Source organism: Lactuca sativa, chromosome 1 (assembly GCF_002870075.4).
Source record: "Lactuca sativa cultivar Salinas chromosome 1, Lsat_Salinas_v11, whole genome shotgun sequence".
Taxonomy (NCBI): Eukaryota; Viridiplantae; Streptophyta; class Magnoliopsida; order Asterales; family Asteraceae; genus Lactuca; species Lactuca sativa.
The window spans coordinates 165,622,964-165,643,872 of NC_056623.2; the positions used below are offsets into that span (position 1 = coordinate 165,622,964).

The following is a 20,909-nucleotide window of genomic DNA, read 5'->3' on the forward strand; positions in this document are numbered from 1 at the left end:
GGTCAAAAATCGCTTAAAATGGGGTTAGAACGGGTAAAATACCCAAAAAGACCCAAAACCCCCTTTATAGGACCGAAGCCTCATAGGGCCGAAAGTCCTCTTAGGGACCGAACCCTCTTGGACCGAACCCAAAGGCTGCTGAACCGAAACCAGGAGGACCGAACCCAAAGGGGTGCTCTCGGGCCCGAACCTCGCACAAGAACCAAACCCGAAGCCTTCGGTCCATTTCGCCTTCGTTCCATTTCGGTTCGGACCAACTTTGCCCCATTTCACTTGCACACTCTCGGACCCGAATCAAGAGGGACCGAACCCTCGCACCTTCGGTCCCTCATGCGAGAAGCCTCGCAGGAAGCTCAAAATAGCCCGGTTTTCGACTATGACTTCATTTTAAGCTCGTTTTTCATCGTTTTAACGCGTGATTTTCACCCAAAACTTCATTTTAACATATAAGGCCCCATATTTATTAATTGATCATGTTTTTGGGGATAAATCTTATCCAATAAGAGTGGTTGAAGTACAAGAGGTTGAGTGTTGACATTTCTTTGTTTTATGACACAAGCAACCACCTATATCCACTCCATGACCAACCCACACACCTCCCCACCATACCTTGTCACTTCCTTATACTTTTTACCTCTCTCACAAGTTATTCCCACGTTCTTCGAGCTGGACACTCATTCTCTCTCCTCATTCTCACTCACTTGCTCTCATTTCACCAAAGATCAAACTCAACTTTTCTCTCTAACTTTCTCCATCAATTTTGAGATTCCAAGGCTGATCATCAAGATTTCTTACACTCTTGGTAAGTATAATTCATCCTCCTTGTGATTATTACACTTCATTCTACTCAAATCATGGGTTTCTCACACAAATTGCATCACTTAGGTGTTAGATTCTCGAAAATCTTCTAGGCATCTTCAAGTGTTCTTGAGTTGAACACTTCTCATCTCCAACACTCATCTACTGAAACCATTTAATGTGAGTTCATACCCGTACATTTTCATATTTTCTTAAGTTTTAAGGTGGGGATACAAGTTAAATCACCAGGAACACAACTAAATGCTTCTAACAACTTTCAACAGAATAGTTGGACTCCATTCACGGACTGTTTTAGTCAACTAAAACATTTTAGTTTTCAAAAATTTACAAGGTGCAAGTAGTTCAAATCCTTAAATTGAAAATGGCTACTTGCACATTTTCATACGATTTTTCTACAATTTATGGTGATTTTTACAAAACTGCCTACCATTTCAAGAACCAATCTGGACCAGTCTGTGTTTGTGGACGTCTTCACCTAATTTGGAGGTCGCTAAAAATCAAAGGAAAATTTATTAACAAAATAGACTCATTTTCCTAACTCCCAGAATTTATGGATTCTGATTTGGATCTGTTATGAATTTTCTATAAATTTTCTAAAAACAGTAATGGAATCTGTTAATAACAGGAAAATGCTAACAATTTCATTTCGCCTTGTAACATGTCGAGCAAGGTTTACATCTTTATGTGAATATATGTTATTGCAAATAAATGACATTTTTTCTTAGTATATAGACATGCATCATTTAATAAATGGATTTTGATACATATATAAAAGATAACAAATTGTTATAATCAAAGTACATCCATTTCGTACAAGCATTTAAATAAACTATGTTAAATATAGTTTACGTACATTACCACTACTACCCTTGTTTTGATAAACTATAATAGGTATAGTTTATGATAAATTACATAACACACTCCTACAAAAAAAGATAATTTATACAAAAAGGGTTTTTCATTACATTACATGTAAATTCGTTACTGACTTTGTGAGACATTCACTTCACATTTACCAATAAGCCCTGTATTGTAACAATAGTCTCCTGGAGAGAGAACGTGATAGTTGTATATAGATCTATATTGAGTTTGACAAACTCACACCTTAACTGCATGCAACAGTTAGACTGTTAGGTCTGGGGTGACAAATGTCATAACATTTCTGACACCTAAAGAACGTCGTTTCAAGGCAACTAGGTCGTAGCATGGTTATAACAATCTCACATAAAGTATTAACAAACATAGGAATTTACAGGAATTTCATTGAATTCAAACGCGTTTATGTTGATTTAAACTTACATTATTTCCTATAAGTAAGAAAGGTTACTTACACATTTCATTCTTTAGATATAAGACTACATTACACATTTTAAGGAAAATATCGGATTTTTCTTGAACAAACATGACATTTACAAGAAAAAGGCTTTTATCAAGTTAAAAAAAAGCTTATTAACTCACCAACCTTTGTGTTGACACTTTTTCAAACAACTTGTATTCTTAGGAAATCACTAATCAGGTAACCAAGTGCATTTTGAGGATGGGACGTTAAGGTGTAAACATTTCATATTTTTTCAACATATTGTAATTGATTTGGAAACATGTAATTCATACAATGATATAACTCTTTCAATTATATATATGTTGTTGTGTTTCCTTAAATTACTATTGCAATTGTGGTTATGATACTATACATGAAGTCCTCCACCCCCGAACGTTTCTGCCATCCTTGGTTTGGGGGTGTGACATGAAGCCCCATTAAGAGCTTAGATTTGGCATTTGGAGCATTTAAAGCCATGCATGCACGTAAAGTTTTCAAATTTACGTGATAAGAATGCCCTAGAAGCTTGGATTTGTGAGTTGGAGCCGCTGCATGGCTCAAAATAGGTCTATATGGAAAAAGGACTGAATGGACTCACCGAGTCGCAAGGTTGACTCGCCGAGTCACATGAAGATGACAGTGAACTCGACGAGTCGGATGAGTTTTCTCTTGGATATATATGCAGGTGTATACGTCGAGTTGCAAGGAGGGAATTCGACGGGTAGCCATAAAGTTTGACCGAGAGTCGAAGGAACTCGAAGAGTCACCCTAATGACTCGGCGAGTTGGAATGTGCTTCAAGGAACTTGGCGAGTAGCCGAGGGTACTCGGCGAGTCGAGGTCAACATGGTTTGTTGACCTTGACTGAGGGCTTTGACTTTGATCAGGGGTTGACTAGTGGGTTATGGAGTACCTTATAAGGTTAAAGACTTACGAGCATGTTGTGCCATTGGTGGTGGAGCCTTTGTCAAGTGATCCGAGAGTTGGAGCTTACCTTCCGAGTTGACATATACAAGGTGAGTTATCCTCACTATATCTATAGGGTCTACGGCACGAAGGTTGGCCCTTTAGTTGTTATTGTTATGGTATTGTCATGATCTGTTAGATCGAAATTAGGGTAGACAACATGTTATGCTCTTATGATCCGTAGGGAATTGTATATTAGTGACCTGCTAGGTCGGTACTCTAGTTACGAGACAATTCTATGATTGATGACCAGTGATAAATATGCTTGATGTTTATATGTGCCTGTATATGATAGTTATACGCACATATTATTTGCTTGTTGGTTAGGTTGAGGCTGACCTGCTTTGTGCTGTAGGCCAACACACCCTATGAGTGGTCCTGGGAGACTGTAGGCCCGCATGGCGGACCAGCCATGCCAAAAGGCTCAGGATAGATCCAGATAGATTCTAGGCCCTGTAGGGTGGTCCAGTCAAGCCGTTGGCCCAGTATGCATGTTGATTCATTGATTATTCCTGATATGGTATTGTCAGTGTGGTATTGGTATTTTGGGGGTAGCTCACTAAGCCCTCGGGCTTACAGTTTTCAGTTTATTGTTTCAGGTACTTTAGGAGATCATGGAAAGGCGAAGGCGTGACAAGTACCGCTCCTCATCCTTATGTTATGATTTTAGGACACTCTGATGGATAATAATTTGAAAACATTTTTGTAAACAATGCTATTTGGGTTTTTATTTATGATTGAAAAATTTAAATTTGGCGTAAAATTTATGGATGTTACACATAGATAGCAGCAAATTGATTGAGAAGGCTTCAATGTAACTTGTCACATAATCTTCAAGTGCAGCTTTGTCACACCACAAAACCGGAACGGTGGAAACGTTCTGGGGTGGATGACGTCATGTCAAGTATCACAACACATTCATTATAGTAATCAAAGTACAACAAAACATTGCATTAATAGTAATAGTTTTACATGGTTACATTAATACATCAAAGTAATACAAGTAAATATACGTAAGTACAGCAAGGCACTAAGCCATCTTCATCAACAGCTTCGGGGGTGTACCTGTCTAATGCTAACCTGAGAATACAAGTTCTTTAAAAAGCGAGTATCAGCATTTTTACAAATGCTGGTGAGTTCATAAGCATTTAGTGACGTTTTCATTTAAATAACTTTAATAAAAGTAGTAGTTTAAGAGATTTCAGTGTATTAGAGTCCTTTCCAGAAAATCCTATATTTTCTTTAATAAAAGCAGCCTTCTACCAAGACTGGTCAGTGTTATGTGGTAAAAAGTGGTTTTCCCTTGATTGCTATCGTTATCAAAATACTGAATTTGATTATTAAAGAAAGTAAGAGACAACGGGGAAATAACCTATGCCTCAGCAGTGAGGACTGCTGGCTAAGGCAAAGGAATCATAGACTCCAGGAGAGTATCGATTGAACGATACGCCTGGTTCAGTCTAACGAATAGAGACACAGACCCCAGAAGGTACCAAATGAAAGGTACAACTAGTAAGGTCCAACACAGTGAGTACAGACCGCAGACAATATCAAATGAAAGATATGTCTAGCAAGGTCTAAAACAGTGAATACAGTGAATACAGTAGATACAGACCCCAGACAGCATCAAATGAGAGATACGTCTTGTAAGGTCAAAATAGAGGAGACAGACCCCAGATAGTATCAAATGAAAGATACGTCTTGTAAGGTCAAAACAGTGTGACTCTGAAATGGAATTACCAGCATACAGTGTAAATTGCTGGCGAAATACCGTTACCTTAAGGGCATGAATTATAAGGTAACCCGGGATACTTGTAACCATACTAACCGACACTAGAGTACCAGACGCCCTACAAGCGTCTATATAATGTGACATTTGTCACCCCTTGGCTTGGTGAGCCGTGGACTGTAGCTAGCAGTCAGGGTGCGGGGGTGTCAATCCCGTATAGATCTATACACACAATGTCCGCTCTCCCTACAGGAGACTCTGGTTACCAACTAGACGACGGAGAAGGCCGTGTCCTGAAGATGCATCCCAAATAGTGGGTAGAGACTTCCAACTAGTGGGTTTCTAATGCAAGTGCTGAACTAGAGGTAGAGACTCATAACTGAACTGACTGAAGTAACCCATATGTCTATGCTTGTGTACATAATATATAACTAATGAATCAACAACCTTCGGATGGACATCCGATCCCACCAGACCACATCTCAACGAAGAAAAGGAAATAGGGCGGACAAGCCTTCCTAATTCCTTCAATCATTATTTATATGCATCTATACAAGCACAAACATACATCTAACTACACTTGAGTGTGTATCAAGTGGAATCATATGGTGAAGTATAAGTGTAGAGAGGAACATCCGAGTCGTGAAGTATAAGCGTATAGAGTGGGATAATCGAATCATGAAGCATAAGTGTACCAAGTGTAAGTGTATCACGAAGTGGAGACAACGATAAATGAAGTAAGAGTGTCTATCAAGTATAAGAGGCTACAAGTATAAGCGATATAGAGACAAAAATCCGGTATAAGCGTATCACGAAGGAAATGCGTTATCAAGTAGGAGTTTTAAATAAGTAAAAGCGAAGCAGCAGTAACAAACAAGTAAAAGTATACGTTGTGAAAGAGAACTTTGATTAAAATCTTGTAAAACCTTTATAAACCAATTTAAAGTGAGTTTTAAATAAATCAGTATAAATAAGAGTCTTGAAACAAACGAAAAACCTTTTTGAAAACCATTATAGTGTCCTACTCGGTAAAACAGTGTACAGTGTTGTAAAATCTTGTGCATACGGGTCGTCAATCACATGTGATTGATATGATAACTGGCATGTTTAACTTGTCTTCCCCCCTATAAAACATGTAAAAACATTAAAAGGTTCATTCAGGGGTATGAACTCACCTGGTGTAAGTAGGTCCGACGAAGGTGCCGTTTGGGCGTTCGGTGTCTCGCAAGGACTCGAACACACACAATGACCTATTTAACATATGATAACATATGTTCACATACAATTAGTATATTTAATACTAATTAAACAAATATACGCGCTCACAGGAGCGGAAAAACACTTTAGATAAGTGTTGGGGTGTCCCGGGTAGCGTCTAAAGGTGTGTATGGCTTAGGAATGGAGTTTATTATCTGAGAGTAAGCTCCCAAAGTTGTGTTTACGGTCCAGGGACATCTCACCATGAGTTTACGGCCGTAAACTCATGGTGAGGGTATCTAGTGTGTTTTAAGGCTTCTACTTGCTCATGGAATTATTCTAAGTACTTTTCCAAAAAGGCATGAGTGGGTTTGAGGCTTCTAAGGGCATGATCTTGGAGTTTACGGCCTAGGGACAACTCCTAAGGGAGTTTACGGCCGTAAACTCTCATCCTTAAAGTTTTGTGAAGTTTAAAGCCCCTAATACCTTGCTAGCAATTTATAATGAAGTGTTATGCCAATTTGGGGGATTAAAACTATCATTTTGGCACATTTAGGGGTGTTTACGTCCTTGGTACATACCTGGGCTGTAAACTCCATTTTCCCCTTCATTTTGATGTGCTTAAATGATCCAAACCCAAAGGACAAGCCCCTATTTTATGTCTTAAGCCTTGGTATGAATTTAGGGCACCCTTTAACATGTTTTTATGAGTTTACGGCCCTGGAACTATTTCTTGGGAAGCTTTGGCCGAAAACTCCTAAATGGAGGGTGTTTGACATTTTTAAGGTCCCCAAACTATTTTTAGATGATTCTAGGATTTATTCCAAGCCTATTGGTGGAGTTCTAGGGCTTTTAAGCATGTAAAAATGAGTTTACACCCCATGTTTGAGGGGTTTACAGCCCAAGCACATTCCTTGGCCGTAAACTCCTATTTTCTCCTCAAAATTCATGACTAGGGTGTTCTAAGTCCGGATTTGCAAGCCATAAGGTCGTATCTAAGTCCCAATGTTGGTTTGGAGGGGTTAAATTGCTTAAAAACCCACTTATTAAGTGTTTACGGCCCAAGCATGCTCCTTGGCCGTAAACACATGTTCCAAGTCCAATTCTATGCTATAAACACGAATCATAATGTTTAGAATAGTCTAGGGTAAGCGGACTTACAATTTGGAAGCGTTTGGGGCAAAAACGGGTCTAGAGAGAGAGTATAGAGGGAGAGGGTGGAAAAGCTCCAAATAGAGTTTACTCCCCTTTATATATGGGTAGGAGTTGGAGCTCAGTGGAATTCTACCCAATAATGCCGTTAAACGGGGCTTTTGGTCGCACCCGATTTAGTGGTCGTAACAATAAAACTTAACATTTTCCAAATAAATGGAAATGGGTGCTATGTGTTTTTATTTCTTTTTATCACGACTTAACGGCATATTAAATGTAAACAAATGGAATGTTTATTAAATTTGACGACCTCTAATTAACGGAACTTTATAAACTGGAATATTCCGTTAACGGTAACGGGGAAATGTAACGGAACAACTTGGGTTGTCACAAGCTTCACCTTACTTCTGGGGTTGAAAGATTGAATGTTGAAAAATGATCTTCACTTCTAGTCCCTTTGATTGAAAGTTCTTGAATGATCACCGTTGCGCCTTGGAAGTAACAAAAGACCAAAAAGTACTTGTGGATCACAGAAAGAATCATAAAGACCCTTCTCAACACTGTTTATCCAAGGATGAATCCTTGGCTCAGGAAAAGACTTCTCGCAGTATCTGTGTGAACTCGGAGGAACGCATTGCGATTGTTGAGTATCGAAGAACTACTCATGGCTAGTTTTGATGTTAGCTACTATATATCCTTGATCATAGATCTCAATATAGTTATCAAGTTAACGAGTTAACTTGGCCCTTGACGAGACGTTCAGCGATACCTGTTTTCTTATTGGGTGAATAGTCCTAGTCTCGTGAAAATGAATTGATGGAGAAAATATTAGATATGGGTGAAGAATGGTTGGGTGTTTCACATTGGTCATGGTGAAAATGACCTTTGACCATTAACATTTGATGTAAAGGCTCCTATTAAGACTAGTATCACTTGCATTTGAATTTTCCATCAATTCCTTGTGATAGTAGTGTGAAGTGAAAAGACCGTCAATTCCTTTCCCATTTTCAGGTTTCTTCTCCAAGCTCAGAATATTTCAATACATACTCCTTGAGTCTCATCTTCTCCTTTATTCACTTTTCAATACAAATGAATTTTTTTGAGACAAACATAAAACATGAAAGTAAAATAGACTCAAAAACACTATTTTTGGATTTTTGATTTTTCTGAAAAATAAATAAAAACATAAATGAAAATATTTTTGTATTTTTAAAATTTTTAAAATTTTGTATTTTTTAAATTCTCCCCCTAATCTTGTGCATATAAAAAAATATGAACAAATTTAACCAAAAACAAAAGTAAAATACAAAATGTAAATTTTTTTTTATTTTTTTTCATTTTTCTAAATTATATATATATATATATATATATATATATATATATATATATATATACACACACACACACATATATATATATATATATATATATATATATATATATATATTTAGTATTTTGATTTCTCCCCCTTAAATTGAGCATGAGAAGAAATAAAATAAAAGCGCAAAACTAAAAGAAATTTGTCTTTGAAATGAATCATTTTAAGAAAAACTATGGAGTATCGAGAACAAAACTCAAACCGTAAGTCACCCATTGAATTTGCATCCAAAAGGTCGGAGAACAACACCCATATTTCTATCTTAGAGTAGATCTGAAAATTCTTCACATCGTTAAGCACAAACCCCATGTGTGATCCTTTCCTTTTTTTCCCTTCTCGCAGAAGACACATACTCTCAAACAAAGTTCTAAATGTTGTACAGTTGAGAGATGTTCCCTATCATCTGCCTGGAACAGCCACTATCAACAAACCGAAGTCTAATGATATTCCTCCATAGCTGCTCCAGCACAGAGTGCAGGATTAGTTGGTCTTTGGAGCCCAATCCATTTTGAAACTAGATTGACCGTTACCGTCTATGCAAGGTACTCTCTCCCATGACATGTTCTGCTTATCATAAATAGAAGATGACGAAATATTAGAATAATTAGAAGATTTTGGAGATTGAACCTTTGGTACCCATCTATAGTCGGGTTTAACCCATTTCTTGCTCGCTCGGATGGGTGCCTTATTGCTTGCTTTTGAACTAGAAGTCGGTTGTCGAGATGACTTTGATTTAACTGATCTTGGTTTCACTGGAGCATCTCGTGAGCTTGGCTTCTTGGCCGGTAGTCCTTTCTTGTTCTTGGAAGTTTAATTCTTGGCTTTTGCGTGTTCCAGTCACCATTACACGATTGTGACCTGGAATGGTTTCTTTTGGAGGATCTCCCTTATGGCGCATTCTGCCATCCTTGTGTGTAGTAGGGAATGTAGGCACGATTAGGACAGTTTTTGCCAATGTGCCCAGGTGTTCGATAATGAAAACACGTCTTTTTCTTCATGTATGAATTGTTTCTTCCTGCCCCTGGTGGCGTGCTCTTGATTCTTTTTTTTATTGTTCCCACATGCACACTTGTAGTAGGCCCTCTGTTTAGCTTGAATTGGTGGCCTGTATTTCCCAGCGGTAGGTTTAGAAGTAACCGAGTTAGAAGCAACAGATTCAGAGTTCAAGGAGTCATTAGTTTTTTCAATAGTGTTTTCTTTATTCTCATCTTCCACTACTTTACCTACACAGGAAGTAGAATCATTAGTATCTTTTATCTTAATACCCTCAGTTTGCCCAGATTATTCAGTCTTAACTGAAGCAGGTACAAGGGTTTAGCTATACTGAGCAGGTATTTCTTCCTCGTTGGTCTCAAGAGGTAGGTTATAGTTGTCATCGAAAGGAGGTGGTACACTATTATACCCTAGACCCTTAGATTTGTTATCTTTGAATTTTAATTGCTTTTCAATCATGGACGCACCTACCTCACTTGATACATCAAATTTCTTAAAGGTAAAATCTGCATCTTTATATTTAGCTTTCAATGCATCAAGTTCGGCAGTTAGTTCTGCCATTTCCCTTTTAACATAGTTGTAATTTTCACATTTATTGTTATATTCTTCTGGATGTTTTGGGAAGTCCATTGTTTTGGCCTCTAATTGTGCTTTTAGGGGTTTTTGACCTTTCTTTAGGGTATAGCCTTCATATTTCAGGTCCTCATTTTCCCGTTTTAGTAAATCGTTTTGTTCACGAAGAAATTTAATTGTAGTCACAAGATTTAGAACATAAAACTTCATTGATCGGGATGTTTGAGGAACTCATTGTTTTAAAAAAATGCCCTTTGACATAGAACCTCAAAAGTCAACCTTAAAAGTCAAATTTAAAAAGTCGAACTTAAAAGTCAAACCAAAAAGCTAAATTTAAAAATCTGAAAGTTAAACGATAAAGTCAAAGTTTAAAGTCAAAGGTCAATCTTAAAAGTCAAAGTCAATTTATTAGGGTCAAAAGTCAAAAATAATAGTCAAAAATTAAGAACCAAATTTTGGGTAGAAAATGAAATTTTAAAATTAAAAAAAAATGATTTTTGGGCGAAAAGTGTTAAAAATCCAAAACTAGGATCGAAAGTATAATATTTGAGTTAAATCGCGAATGCATATAAGAAGTTGCTTGCTAGATGAGTTGGTATGGCGGTGGGCTGTGATTATGGGAGACCCGGGTTCGAAACCTTGCACCCCTGGATTTTTGAATATTTTATGATACCGAGAACTTGCGAGGGCTAGACACGAGCTAGCCGAGAACGAGGCTGAACCAAGAATAGCTGGACCGTAAACGTGAGGCTGCTGACTGAACACGTGCCAGGTGAGCAGCCGAGAACGTCCGAAACCGGCCGTAAAAGCTTCTTCGGATCGGCCGTGAAAGCTTCATTTCGGTACGAAAATGGCGGCTGAAACTCACGATTTTTCGACTTTTTAGCACCGAAACTCAATCAAAAAGTCATTTTTATGAAAAACACAAAGAACAAACCCCCAATATTTCATCAAAAATTATCCAAAAACGCAAAATCCTTCAGGAAAAAGTGCAAAAACGCTCCAAATCTTGCCAACTGTATGTCCCAAATTTTACTTGATGAATCAATCAGATCCACTTGATGGTGTGGAATCTCAATCAAGTGGATGATGCAAGATCAAATATGAAAGAAGGAGAAGAAGAAGAAGAAGAAGATGAATCTTCAATGTATTGATGATAAGAATTATGATCCAACACACGATTCTCACACACACTCTTCTTCTCTCTGACTTTCTCTCTCTAGAATATGCTCTTCTCTTATCTAATTCTATGGCCAACCTCTCATCCTCACCTTTACATCTATATTAATACTAATTGACAAAAACCCAAGGCCTAACCCGAAAACCCATAAGTTTTCAGTTCAAGCTACAATTACACCAAATAATATTTTCGGCCCAAGACTAAAAATAATAAATGCTTAGAAAAGCAAAATATAAACCATATTTTTGACCCAGCAACATTCATCCTCCGTTCCTTTTGGGTTCTGCTTTTGTCTTCTAATAACGTTCACCACCAACCACCGCTACACCACTGGCCACCAAAGTGCACTCATTATTGCGAAATTGGAAATTGCGACCAAGCAGGTTATTGCCAAATTGAAAATTGCGGCTTTGCCTTTTCCCTTTGATGGCTAAAAATTGAGCTAGACTCGACTAAAGACAAGTCGGCAATGCGAAATCGGAAGTTGCGAGGTAGGAAGACAACGAGATCGAGAGTGAAGGCTGAAGAGTTTAGGGCTTGCGACTTGAAGCTGAAGAGTGAAGAGTGAAGAAGAGAACAAGACGAGATATGCCTTGATTAGGTTTTTTTCCGCTTTCTATTTTCCGAAGGGACCAAAACAAATAAATGGTATATATATATATATATATATATATATATATATATATATATATATATATACTAGCCGTCTACCCACGCAAAGCGGCGGGCGGCGAATAATTTGATCTCTTTAGAGTTAAAATCATTTTGCGTTCACTTCGAGAAATGAATATTATATGACATCTATTTTTCAAGAACATTACCATACCATATTAAGGGGGTGTTTGGCTAAGCTTTTTTTAAAACAACTTATTAGGTTCCAGATCACTATAAGTTAAAAAAGTGTTTGGATTAAAATAACTTATTCCGGTAGGGAACCTCTAATACGTCATTTTTTCATAAGTTACCCTACACTTACTTATTAACTTATAAGCTAATAAAGTAATAAGCAATAAGCTTTTTTGCCAAACATCCCCTAAATGGTTATTACTTCAATTTATACATACCCAAACCACTTGTACTGTTTATCGTCTTTTTTTTTTTTTTTTTTTTTTTTCGTTTTCCTTAGTTCCTTTATTAATTTAATGTCCTACTAAGTAAAATGTTAAAATATATAAATAATAGTTTATAAAAATAAACCTTTAGAATATCAGGTGTTGTGATTCAAAAGTCGATAAATAGGCATTTGAGAAGGCCAAAATACTCAGGGGTCAACTTGTTCATTGTGATTTTAAACTAAGTTTGGTCACAAATTAAAACATTTTCAACGATGGTATGTAATTCAAGGATTCATATTGATTTAGGTTCTCAAAATCTTAAAATATTGAACAAAATCTATATAGAACCTTATAATAAGGATAATAATCACCGTAATCAGGAAGTCCATGTGATAAAACTTGATATTATAAGGACAAATGATGAAAAAAGTTTCATTTTTAGACTAAACAAGATGAAAAATATACAAACTACCTTAATCATGTCAAATCTTGTGTTTAATCGTTCTTTATTGCAAAAGTAAGATGCCAAAATATACAAACAAATGATAATACAATGCTCTAACTGGCCCTTTTGGTTGAGTTCTTTGAACCTACAAAGCCAACACATTAAAGAAACATAGTAAAAACCTTTTTAGGAACAAACCGGATATAATAAAGCCTTCAGCCAATATATTTATAAGATAAAAATACAAAAAGTTAAAATTGATGAAATCAATTACAAGTAAGGATTAAAATAAAAACCTGTTAAGAAAGAGCCATCTGCAGGAGAGATAGTTGAATCAACATGTATTTTCTGATGGTTTTAAAATTTGAATTATCCAAAATTCAGGGAAGGAGATAGAATTTGTTAAGAAATATAAGGATTCAAAACACCAGTTAAAATTTAATATTATTTTATTGATGACTATTTGTACTATTAGATTAATGATTTGAACGTCTTAAAAAAGTAATATTATTATATTCAATCTATTTTTAGAAATAATGAGATTTCTTTTATAAGATAGTATATATATATATATATATATATATATATATATATATATATATATATATATATATATATTATTTTATTAAAATATATAAAAATTTTAATAATATAATATAGGTCGGGTGTTTTAAGTCGGGTTCAACAACGGTTCCTATAGATCGGTTTTAAGTACTAAAACCGAACCCATAACCCATTTTTCGGTTTTTAGAAATTAAAATCCAAATAAACGGTTTGGGTTTAGTTTCGGTTTTTCAGTTTTAGTTTTGTCGGTTTTGGTTCGGTTTTGGTTTTTCGATTTCGGTTTTACTCACCCCTTGGTCTTTAGGTGAATTTTTAAATGGTCTAACATTTCTTTGCCTCTGGTTCTCGTGTGGGTGACATAATCAATTTTGCGGCAAGCTGGGGACATTGCCCGAAAAAAAGTAGTCATTACTATTGTGTATGTATGTATGTGCTGCACAGTGCACATGAAAGGCTAAAAATAACAAGATTTTCAACAAAGAATAATACTTTCCGACCAAAACTACAAATTTAATTGATTTAAATTCCAACATAAAAATGGCGCTTGTAATTGTTGTATTTCTTCTTTTCTTTGTTTGTGATATTGTAGTTTTGTTCTTTTCCCTTCCCTAGCTCCTAGTTGGGTTTGGGTTCTTTTTCTTATAAATTTTGACACTTTAAAAAAATGTTATTCTTATATTATTAGTTTTTTTAGTAGTTAATAAATATGCCCTGGCTAGTAAACGATGAATGTATTATGGTATGACCATTTTTGTAGTTTTTTTTCTCAAGTTAGTATACATAGTCAATCATTTACAAGAAGAAGAAGAACGATTATTTTACTTAGATGTGTTTGACGAACAAATGTTAATATCTTCCCATTCTAATAAATAAGTAGTTTTTTTTATTAATTTTATTGTTATTTTTTTTTTTTTATCATTTGTCACCTTAGTAGGTCTCTTAATTAATATTATGATATTGGATAATTTATTGATTCTTCATTTTAAATTTTAAATTTCAAACTTTATTTATCATAAATTAATGACATTAAAATAAAAATTAAAACAAAATTAACATATTATAAGGTGGCGTATTTATTTTAATGAACAATTATAATTTTATATAACTAAAATATATCTTTTAATTAATTATTTATTTAAAATGATTAATTAATAATTTTGAGGTTTTACCATTAAAGTTTAACTAATTTTATATTCATAATTACTAGATACGAAAATATCTTAGAAAAACAACCGTGCAAGTAGAGAAAGCCAAGGAAATTAATATATCCCCACAAAGTTATAATATATTTTTTATTTTTTTTTTTAATTACCCGTCAGTCAGCTTTGTAAAGTTTATCATTACTTTTTAAATAATTTTCAACCATTTACTCACACAGATCATCTAATAGGAAAAAAAAAAAAAAAAGAATAGAAACATGACAAAGAAATTTCATTTGTAAAAGTTACGCTATCCAGGGTTATGGATGTTTGTAAACAAAGAAGGAAATTAAAAAGAATAAAATGATTCATCCAAGAATGATGATAAACAATTTTAAACCCACAGGCCACAACAAACATTCAAATCCATGGCGATTACTTTATGGTCAATGGTCAGTAAAAGAGAAGTTTCTAATGGATCTACAAAAAGACAAATCATAATAATTTTAAGTGGGTGAATCATTCAAGATTTGGGATCTCCAAGGGATCCCCACTTCAGATTGAGTCACCAAAGATGGAGAATAATCTTCGCCTTTACATGTTATTTCACGTCGTTTTCTTTAACACCAAAATGGAACTATATCCCTAAGGTGTGTATATATATATATATATATATATATATATATATATATATATATATATATATATATATATATATATATATATATATATATATATATAAAGAGACAAAGAATTAGGTTATGTATTAACATTATATTATGTGAATGTATTGCTAAATGTGAACTAATCTATAAGGTAATTATAATAAATTTATAATTAAAAGTTAATAAGACTGCAACTATTTAGGGATAAAGTTATTAATTACAGATTATATATATATATTTTTTATCTTAATCTTCTTTCTCTATGCCATCATCATTTGTTCCTATGATCTTCATCAATTTATACACAAAAATGATACTTTTGTTCGTGTATGGAGTCGAAAAAGAAAAAAAGGAGGTTATTGTTGGTTATAATTTTTGAAACCTAGAAATGGTTTAAATCAATATTAGATATTGTTAATTTGTTTATCTTATTTTACATAGTTTTAATTATTCAATTTGGCAGAAGAAAATCCAATTGTAGAAAAAAGGGTAATCTTATTCGTTAAAATCAAGGAAACCTCAAAAGCATTTTATTCAATTTAAAATCAACGCTATGTATTTTTTTTAGTTTTTTTTTTTTTTAGTTTGACGAAGTTTTAGTATTAAATTTGACATTTGATATTAATTCACTTCATCCGAACAGTGCTTCACTTTTTATTGTTAATTTTGTTTTCTAGCTTTTAAAACTTAGTTTTGATTTCCAATATCCGACCAAGTTTCTATAAAAATTATACCACTTTTTTATTTTTAACATTATCAAACTCAATATTTGCAAAAATAATGTAATTTAGTTGATAGAACTTTTTATCAGTTAAATCCGAAGTGATTTGACTAGTTTGAACAAAATTTGGTAAAAATATAGATTATTTAGCATAAAACTTAGATATGTGAAAGTGATGTAACACCCGCAGATTCGAGCTAGTCAATTTAAAGATAATAAGCGTTAAAAATTACTTTTTGATTGAAGATTATTTAGTATAAATAATCTTAACCAAAGTTATAGTATATTTTACAAGAATTACGTACATAGAAAGAACACTGAAATTCAATATATAACTATGAAGTTATGACCCGTCAAAGTTTTGCAATTAAACCAGTACAACTCTACGTATTCTAAAAAGTAAATTTTTGATAAATTACTTTTTAGCCTTAGTAATCTTAACAAAGTTGTAGAAGTCGTTAAACCGAGAGCTTGTATATGTAGAACGTCCAAATCTGACTTCATTTGAGGAAATTATGATTTTTCTAAGATTCAGCATAGTGGTGTATAACTCGAAAATCTAATTTTAGATTGATCGATTATTAGCCGACAGTCTAATTAAGAATTGAAGATCTCGTTAATAGGAGCTTAATGATATAAAGACAGTCGAAAATGGACGCCGGATGACAAAGTTATGAAATTTTAACGAACTTTAACTTTCTAGGACTGTTAAAATATAACTTTAAAAATAAAGTCAAAATTAGCCGATGGAGTCGACACGAAAGTTGTGTGGATATAAAGAACGTAAAAGCGGAGCTTATATGCAAAATTTATGGGTTTTAGAAGATAATTATTTTTTGGATTAACAAGAGGACGACATGTGTCGCGATCTGGCACCACACCTTCCTCCCTAAGGCTTGCGATCTAATGCTGACACATGGCACCTAGTATGCCCAACGTACTTGTAACGTCCGTGTTTCTAGGCTAGGTACTAATGATGATTTAATAGTCTAGGTCAACCTTTGTAACTTGTTTTGAAATAATAAGATGTATTATTTGATTATTATGTGTTTTATGCTTAATTATTATAATTTAATAAATTAATGGTAAAAATAAGCGTCAAAAATAAATTTTAGATAAAACTGATATCTATGAAGAAAGTTGCAGTGGTTGAAATACGGATTCCGAAGATATAAGGAATACCGAAATCCGAGTTATAACGAAGAAGTTATGACCTGTCGAAGTTCCGCGACAAAACCGGCACGACGTTGAATGATGTAAAAAGTTAGTTTTTGACAAACTTTTTTTAGCCTTGGTGATCTAAATGAAAGTCGTAGTATTTGTTAAACCGAGAATTTTCTTAAAAAGAACGTCCAAATCTGATTTCGTATGAGGAAGTTATGATTTTTCTAAGTTTCGGAATAGCAGTAGACAACTAAAAACTCGAAATAAAAATCGAGTGATTTTTAGCCAACACAACCTAAATGATAATCGAATGTCTCGTCAATGGTAGTACAATGGTAAAAAGCTAGACGAAAACGGACGTCGGATGAAGAAGTTATGAATTGTTAACTGATTTTCTGGTCTCAGTCTATTAAAAATAATAATATGCCATTTAATGGAGACCGAAGCTTTTATGACATGAGCAATGGGGGCTCAACAGACAGAATCTTGCCAATCCTAGTCCACAGAGTGGCCCAAAATGAGATTCAAGGCAGGACAGCCCTACATCAAATCACAGAAGTTGTCGCCAATGCGAGAATGCATACCCTTTGCACCATTCGTCTGGAAGATGCTCGTGAAAGATCTGAAAGAGATCATGAAACCCTGCTTCAAGCACTGGTTGAATCACGAGCCGAAATCATAGAACTCCGAGTACGCCATAGGGTGTACGAAAGACATCTGCTTGATATGGAACGTTAACTGGCTGAGCTAAGAGTTCACCAGAGGGATGATCGTCACCAGTAGGAGATACTTTACTTTCCTTCTTGTTGTAAAGAACCGCGTTTCTGTCTATGTCCTATGTGACATTTTCTATGAAACTGCCTTGTACTGTAGGTACTTTTAGCTAGGCCTTTATGCGGCCAAAGCCTTGCTACTTGGGATATGATGTAAGACCTTCTACAAGGTCAATTTTTCCTGAAATTATTACATCTTAAACATCGATGATATTGACAGCCGGCTAACTTCCGTGTCACTCTTTGTTCAAATACACTCATCATACTTTCATTGGAGTCTATCTCAAACATGCTTTAGTCAAGTCATTGGACTATAGTAATTTAACTCTGGAGACATTTCCAAGTCTCTTTTAGTGGTCGGATCATGATATTCACCAACTAATGATACCTCGGCTTGAACGACAAATGTCTTGAGACCATTGTACGAACGTACTTCCACTCTTTGCTAGGACTACATCATAGGGATGTACGTCGAACCCACGAGAACATACTTCTATTCTTTACATAAACGGTCGAACTACGTCTAGGTTCAACCATGCTCGCTCACAAATTCATTTTCTTTCCATGAAGCAGAATCATGTTGCCAAAGAAAAACGATCAACCCATCAATCAAACACCAACTCTTAAGATTGATGCAGCTACCTTTCAAGTTGCAGTCTCGGCTGCCGTGTCAGCTATTCTGACCCACCTTAATTCTAACAACGTGAATGTTAGCGGGATTGTTAACAACAATTCCAATCCAGGTATCAATCAAGTACCTCAACGAGCAACAAACTACCACGACACCCCGAGTTCCAAGACCAAGAGTAACAAACAAAAGTTTTGGGCTAAATCAAAGGACAAATCGCATCGAGGGGCGAACAAGAAACAACCACCAGTAACGACCTTCACAGCCACGACATCTGTACATCCTACTACCATCCCTTCGGGTATCCCAATTGCCCCTAACCCAGCCAGACAGTATGCTGGAAACTTACCGAAGTGCAATATGTGCAACTTCCATCATCTAGGAAGATGTCGTCTACCGCACGACTTTAACTACAACAAGGACGGCATACTACCCGCTGCTGCAAGATTCAGATCCAACACATTACTTCAACCACCAATGTTGAAATCTCTCGGATATGCCATCTATGTGGCGTAATGGGACACTTCAAGAGGGACTGCCCAACAGAGCAGAACGACGATGGGACAGGAGGAGTTTGACCTCAAAATGGAAAGAGGCAACGAAGGACCCTACTATAGTATAGGTTCACTTCCAATCGTCCGTATTTTGTATGTTTTTTTCAAAACATGTTTAAAACTAGTGCAACTCAAGTCTTATCTTTTGCGAGATCTCGTTGGTTAAGGGACCCTCGTGCTGCGTATACTTGTCTTTTGTAGTATACTTTGTTCGCAGCAGTATTCCTATAGTTCCTCTAAAGTACTATAACCCTGTTAAAAGTTGCACCGTTGTGTTCTATCTGTAACACTTTTATGTTCAAATATAATGTCCTTTACTTCTATGTAAGTCCGACATTTTCATACATCTTGAGTCAATTCGATCCACACAATACCAGTTTCGTGCGTACATCTCCTTCTCCAAAAAATGGCTTTCTAGTGAAGCCGTCATTCCAGAACACCGAAGTACCCATGCATAGAGTACCTCATGTTTCTTATCCTTTCAGAATAAAAAGACCAAGCTTCTCACCTTAGTGAGCTTTGGTCTTATTCTTCAAGAAGAAAGACTTTAGTGGGTGCGATCATACCAACACTAATGCACCGGATCCCATCAGAACTCCGCAGTTAAAAGTGCTTAGGTGAGAGAAGTACTAGTATGGGTAATACCCTGGGAAGTCCTCATAGCGCAAACCTCAACTGGACTTCCATTAGAAATCATTACTCTCTGCCTCGCATAGATGAATCAGTTGACCAACCGCAAGGAACGATGTACCTTTCAGAAATGGACCCAAGATCTAAATATCACCAGTTGCGAGTGTTAGTGAAGGATGTTCTATGGACAATCCTCCAAACTCGATACGGACACAACGAGCCCATAGTGATACCCCTCGGATAAGACCAATACGCCCGTAGTATTCATGAACTAAATAAATAGGGTACACCTTTCTTACTTGGATCAGTTCTTCATTGTCCTTATAAATGACTTACTTATCTACTCTCGTAGTAAGAAGGAAATCATAAAGAGCATCTACAATAAACCCTGGAAACATTACGATCAGAGAAGCTTTAAGCAAAGTTCTCTAAATGCGAGTTTTAGATTTGAAGAGTCGAATTCCTAAGACACATTACTAGTAATGTGGGAATTCTTGAGGACCCTGCCAAAAATCAAAACCGCTGAGAATTTGTCAGCACCTATTGAAACATAAAAGTGACCCTCTTGAACTTAACTACCGCAACGGTTCAGTACCTACATCCAATACAGCACCTGGAGTCAATCTCTACAACTGTAACCGCAACCTTTCCCCATCAGCAACCATATCAGCATCCGGAGTATTCAAGTCTTTCCTATCCGCAGTCTTAGTTATTTCTTTTACCATGTAATTCAATCTATTGTCCAGCATGCCTTGCACGGCTGCTCATAGAGTAGTTCTTTTTCTAAACTCTATAAATAGAAACTCTTTCTTATGTATTAAGCACTGGTGATATATGTGAGTGTGAAAACTCTTAACTTCTCAATACACAAGATTTCTCATTCAATCATCTTTCTTATCTTCATAAGTTATCTATCTTATTACTCTTCACACTCAAACTGCTACTGGAACATAACCTCTCTTCGGAGCAAGTCTTCTAAACTTAATCACTAAACTTGATCTCACTTGCTAACTTGGAGTGACTGCATTCCTCGTTATGAATCAGTTTAAGTGTATTCTTGATATAACTTTTGTCATTTATTTTTATTTACTTTCCGCAACTAACTATGTAACTATCTAACTTTATTATTGTTGAGCTTTTAGATCCTTAGAGATTAACTATTCCGTAACTTACTTGTTCTAACGTTTGTTCAAGTGTGTCTCCAATTTTTTCTCTCAATAATTGGTATCAGAGCCAAAGTGGTTGCTTTTTGGATATCGGAACTCTG

General features: G+C 35.4%; 1 pseudogene; it reads left to right on the forward strand.

The window, feature by feature from the left end:
* The first annotated feature begins 19,564 nt into the window (after positions 1 to 19,564).
* LOC111908310 (5S ribosomal RNA) lies at positions 19,565 to 19,683 on the forward strand (annotated as a pseudogene).
* Positions 19,684 to 20,909: the final 1,226 nt, after the last annotated feature.